The following is a 6307-nucleotide window of genomic DNA, read 5'->3' on the forward strand; positions in this document are numbered from 1 at the left end:
AGCACAACGATCTTCAACCCTTCTAATTAAAGACTTGTTGATGATCACTTAAATGGTCGCTTTGTGAAACCTGCAGCATCCAACATTAAACACTGTAAGAATATCACTCGAAACCTTAATCTTCAAACATAACCGGTAGCAGAAAGAAACATTGGATTTCCAATACCCAACCTTGAACACTTCAAACTTCATAAAGACAAAAAGTTCAATTTGATAAGTTAATAACAAACTGAACTTTGTAAAAGTACATCCACCATCTTTATCAAAATCTGCAATCCTTCATGTATGATCTCATCTCGTCATGAATCTTCATGAATCAATCTCCTATTTTTCATGAATCCACTAAATTCCTAATGGCTTTCATATTCAATCTTCTCTGTATCAAGAAGCACCACATTATTGTCACACCCCGAAATATCAGAGCTGGCGTGACTGGACTGGTATCTTCATTGCACAGCGGAAGCAAATAAGCTAAGACTTCTAGAAATTGAACGCCTGCTAAATACTCGAATTCCCATGGGTTCTCCTATTCCAACCGTTCCATAGTTTTGAAAATGCAACCTGAGAAAGAACATGCGAAAAAGTCAACATAAAGTTGAGCGAGTTCATAGTTTGTTTTGAAAAGATTTAAAAGAAATCTTTTTGATAACCGGTTTAAAAGTTGTTGAGAAAATATAGAAAAATCATTTTCTCGGCATGATATATGAGAACTGTGAGTCTAGCCCACGAGAGTGTTTGTGCATTGCACGAGATAGAATGGGCCGAGCCCAAACGAACCTTTGTAAGCAGGATCAGCGCTTCCTCTTACTTAGGTATAACTTGAAAAACGTTACCAAAGTTTGTAATTCATGTATTTGTGAGTTTCCATCAAATGAATCTTATGAATATATGAAAGTTTTAGTGTTGTAAATGGATATGTAAAGCGTCTATGAACAGCTTGATCGTCAATGTTTCGCGAGGACATTAACGTATGCAGCGACATAGGAAGTACTCAACCTGTGTAGACGGTTTTTAGTGTCGAATTCGACTGTGTCGAATCACCTCGACTGTGTGAATCACTTTGACTGTGTCGAATCACCTCGACAGTGTGAATCACCTCGAATGTGTCGAATCACCTAGACTGTGTCGCCCGTACCCATTAGAAAATCATGCAGGTTTCGTAAATATGCGCGTGTTTTGTGAAACCGGTATGTTTGATCGGAATCATTCGTAAACCATTTAAGTTCCTTGAAATTCATTCGCAACACGGTTTAGAAATATGAGTTTTCGTTCATCGAAAAGTTCTTTATTTTTGCAAAACTTGCATGTCTTTCCACCCCCGAAAACATTTATAAAAATGTAAAACAGTAAAAAGTGGGGGTTATGAACTCACCTTGACATTCATGTGCAATGCTAGCCTAGCGTGATTCCGTAGTGTCGTTCCAAGAACGTGTATTTAGCAAGCGTGCAACTATGACATTCCTACGAAAGAATACTTATGAGTGTCTAAACGAAACAACGTAGCTAAACTACGTGTCCGAGCTCTACCGAGTCGTAAATAAAACGACTCTACGAAGATGTTAATACTTTGTTTTGGAATAACCGAACTATGGTTATTTGATCCCATTGATAATCAAGATTAAGTAATTTTCGAAAACAACTTAGTTCTCGAGTGTTTTAAAAAAATATGTACATGTATGTATATAATCATATATATATATGTGTGTGTGTGTGTGTGTGTGTATGAAGTCGTGTTAGTCGTCGCGAATAGAAGGCGTAGATGAAATGGAATGTATTTGAAATATCGTATATGATACGGTAATGTACCGTTGTAATTTTCGTAGGACGGTAATAAATAAATATATACTAAAAAACTTGACGTGTGAAATAAATATTCAAATTCATGATATTTAAAATAAATATAAACTATTATACTTATTTTATAAATACGCTCGGATTATAGATGTTCGAAATAACATAACTAATTATAATAGTTTTAGAAAGGAAATTCCGCGTCTTTGTTATTTGAAAATAATTACGAATGATATTTATCTCGTAAAAACGTTTTCGAGTTTTATGCGTTTGAAATAAATAGAAATAATTATATTTATTTCAATTAAATATCGGTTTTTCGTTACTTATAAGGTCGTAAGAATAACTACGAATTTTTATTTATTCCATAAGAAAATTCGGATTTCAACAAGCGTCGTTTAAACAATAGAATTATGTTTTGTATTTTCGGATTTTTACGGAAAACGGACAGAGTTTCCTCTGTTTTTAGAATAACCTCGACATCCAAAGTGTCGATATTTTAGTCAAAACGCAACAATTTTCAGCAACAATCAAAGCAATTTATATCAAATTTTCGCCAAAGCGTTGTAATATATAATAAATCTTGTAAACTGCGCCAAAGTTAAAACAAAATAACTAAGATATCGGTCGAGCTCGATTCACATAGTCTAAACATCTAAAAACTATATCGATCTGAACTAAATCTCGCGTCAATAAAACTTTACCGGGTCGTGTGTCGACTGCTTGTTGACTGAGTTGACTCGGTTTGACCGAGTCAAACCAACCCGAAATCAGAACCGTGACCTGAACGTCCTCTGAATCAAACCCAAACCATAATCATTTAATGTTGTTGACCGGCTGACCCGTTTCACTGAGTTGACCCGCTGTTGACCCGAGTTTGACCGAGTCAACCGGAACCAAAGCTGAGGCCGACCAACCCACTTGACCCGAACCGAACCATTGACCGAATCTGACCCGAGCACTCATCTAACTTGAATCAAATCTGACATAACTGAACCCGAAGCCCCCGTTGACCAGCGTTGACCAGTCAACCTGACGTGTTGACTGGTTTGACTTTATTGACCGACTTGAACCTTTTGAACCCAACCAAGTCTCAAGTCACCGCATCGCCAAAAACTAAACCGGAAATCCAGAAACTCGAACCAAACTATACACACCTCCACTGCCGCCGTCACCGGTCGGCCTAGAGTCGTCGGCTGTGGCACTTCACTGCCATTCCTCATCGGCCAAGCACCACCGTCACCATTGACAACCCCCCCCCCCCCCCGCTACATCCTGAAACAACACAACAGCCGAAAAAAATGGGGATCGAACGGATCTGAGTTGGATTAGAGCAAGGAGACAACAAGAAAACTCACCGGAATCGTATGTTGGCGTCGGATCATCAACAGAACCACCGCCACGGTGGCGCCGTCGCCTGAATACCTCGCCGGAGTGTTGTCGTTCGCTGTTGAGACCCGCCGCCGCTACCGACGTCGTGACTCCTTCTCCGTTCTCCCTGATCCGTTGTCGCCGTACGCCACCACCAACCGGTGGTGGCCGGCCGTTCGTTTGAGAGGTGCAACTGGCGGGTATGTTGCAGAGGGTATACTCAGGAGTGGGGTGGGGTGGGGTGTTTGATTGGTAAGACAGTCAACCGGCAACCGGAGTTTGCGGTCGAAATTCACTCCGGTGATCGGAGTAATGGGCGAGAAGCAGGGAGTTGGTGTGGTGTCCTAGGGTTTCTTCAAGAAAAGAAGGCAGAGAAGGGAATTGTGTAGGGGGTGTCGGCTGAAACATTAGGAAACAAATGAGGGTTTTGAGTTTATAACAAGATATTTATACTAGGGTTTTTAAGTGGGCTTAGGCCCAAGGCCCACAAGCCCGCTTCTTATGTTTTGCGCAGCCCAATATGCTTCTGAAGCCCCTTTTTCAAACCCGATCGTCGTAATTTGTCGTAAAATAATGTTTTAGTGTCGAAACACTTAAAATTGTGTCGTATATCGTTATTAGACGCGTATTTTATCGGTTGCGTAAAAGCGCGTAAATTGCGTAGTTTGTCGTTTTTAATTCTGTTTCTAGACCCGATTTTGCATACCGATAAGAAAATTCGATTACAGAGCTAAATACGTCATAATATATCAGTTTTGAAGGCTAAGCATGATTCTGGTGCTTCCGTTTCGTTGTCGGTGCGTTCCTGCAGTCGCATTTTTCGTTCACGTTTGCGTGTTGTGACATCCGAAAGCGTGAAAATTTCGCAAACAAAATCCATAGATTTAATTTACACGTATAAAATTCGTATTTGTCGGCGTTGCCAGTATTTTGTACGGTGTCAGTTCGTTACCTTTTAACGTTCCGCAAATTTCTCGAAAATCGCCATACGCGCACTGTAATGTCAGATAAGCGCTCCTAGGCATTCCAATAGCCTAATTAAGTTAATTCGTGCCTTAAACACTATTTATTATCGACTTAAACGTTGGTTAATCGTGTAATTAGAAGCCGTTAATTACCGGTTGTCACATTCTCCCCCTGTTGCAGAAATTTCGTCCTCGAAATTTAGTCTATGTTATCTCCTCAAAGTTGTGTCGTTTCGCAGGTAAGTCCAAAAATTACCAAAGTGAGTGAGCGCGTAATCAAATCAAGACTTATACGGATTACGTGAGTGTAAAGACATTCTGCATTAATAAGAACCCAACGGTTCACTGAGTTTGTTCCAGAAATCGATGTCAAGTGAAAGAAGCATAGTGGTACTATCACCAATGTGATCAAGTTTATAGGGGTCCAACAAAAGGGGAATCTCGACCAATAGAATTCCAAATGAACGTTCGTAATATGCAAATAAATTTTGGAACAATCGAATTTCTATTAACGGAAACTTGCGTTGGTTGTTGTATGATTGAAAACTCGAATCAACAAGTTCAAATAGATAGAATCATGAAATGATTTGTCAACTATTGGACCAATAAATGAATAAGATAAAATCAATGTGTTGACATTGTTAAGTTGCAAGGATACATCGAAATGAAATACAACTGAACCTGGTGTATCATCGTCTTAATACATAGTTGCATCAAGACTACTTAAATGATGTGTCAAACGAAAAGCATATATAATTTCGCATGAGACGGCTGATCGTGATTAGCACAAGCTACAAGGTTATACCGACGCCACAAGGTGTCGTAGTGAATGAAATATTTCAACAATAGCGGTGACCGAAAAAATATCACCTGTGTTTTACATGAAACGCTCGATCATGATTAGCCCAAGCTACAAGTTTATACCGACACCACAAGGTGTCGTAGTTATTGAAATAATTCAATGATAGCGGTGATCGAACAAGTATCACCGTATTGAAATCAGACGAAAGGTTTAACGAAGTAATTATGAATATTTGCACCAAACAAATCCCATAGGATTTTCAATTGAAAATGAAACAAATAAGTAATGTTTTCGATCGAGGATGGAAAGCAATAAATACCATAGAATGTTCGATCGATGACGGAAGAACCGTTAAGAGGTACACCGAAATATTTAACACGAACTTGGGTACCATTATCTTAACACACAATCGCATTAAGACTGATTTAATACAATAAATCGAACAAGTGGATTTAATATCAATAAAAAAATAAATAATTAAATAATTAAATCCGTACATGAGGTGAGCAACGAGATTAGCGCAAGCTTCAAACTTGCGAAAACGTCACCACAAGGTGATCGTGATCAAGGAAATGATTCAATGAAGTCGAAGACCAAACAAGCCTGTTATGGTTCAACGCAATTGAAGGGCTCGTTGGGATTATTTTTAATATGATGGCCTCAATCCATCATATGGAATCTTGAATCGAATATATATTACGAGCAAGTTCAAACAATTGAACTTGGTTTAGTCACATTTCAACGATGAATGCATGTGTTGACAATAGAATTTCGAAATGGTTGCAATGAACAAACCATGTAATGTAACACAAAAGAAAAGAGTTTCAACTAGTTCGTTGACTCGATATCAAAAAGTCAACACTTCACAACAATGCGGGTCATCTAGATCACGATGCAAAGATCAAGTATAGCGAACGATATTTGAGCTTTGATAGAACGACAATTTGGAGTGAAGCCCTCTAATGGTCTTCACGGATCAACGAACCACATGCGCGACAAACAATGCATGCGTACATGTGAATTCAACAAAAATAAAAAATTGAGTGTTTGCTATCATGGAAGAAAATCTTTGTGGTGCAACGATCATTAGGGGGGGGGGAGTAGAAATGTAAAAAAAATCTACTCACTAGATGCAAAAGTCGGAATTTCAATAAAAGAAATTTAAGGACCTTACCTGGAATTTCGAACATAGCGTAACCGCCATTAATGAGGGAGGGGGTGCGAAGACATGTGACTTCTTTTGCAGCGCCAACAATTGTGCGTCTCATCGGATTAAGTACCATTTGTTGTGGAATCTTGTTTAAACGTGCCTCAGCGTGATTGGTGTTATTTGCAGGATCACGTGGTAATTTGCCGCATTTCGATCAGTAATTCTCTC

At 39.0% G+C, this 6307-nt stretch overlaps 1 long non-coding RNA gene across 1 annotated transcript; it reads right to left on the bottom strand.

Annotated features, from left to right (window-relative positions):
• Window positions 1–535: 535 nt before the first annotated feature.
• On the bottom strand, window positions 536–3052 carry LOC110918189. Its single transcript, XR_002581124.2, has 3 exons — window positions 2496–3052; window positions 1373–1461; window positions 536–561 (listed from the first exon to the last, which is right to left on the bottom strand). It is a non-coding gene; the product is annotated as an uncharacterized LOC110918189 (long non-coding RNA).
• Window positions 3053–6307: the final 3255 nt, after the last annotated feature.

The sequence above is a fragment of the Helianthus annuus genome, chromosome 16 (genome assembly GCF_002127325.2).
Source record: "Helianthus annuus cultivar XRQ/B chromosome 16, HanXRQr2.0-SUNRISE, whole genome shotgun sequence".
NCBI lineage: Eukaryota > Viridiplantae > Streptophyta > Magnoliopsida > Asterales > Asteraceae > Helianthus > Helianthus annuus.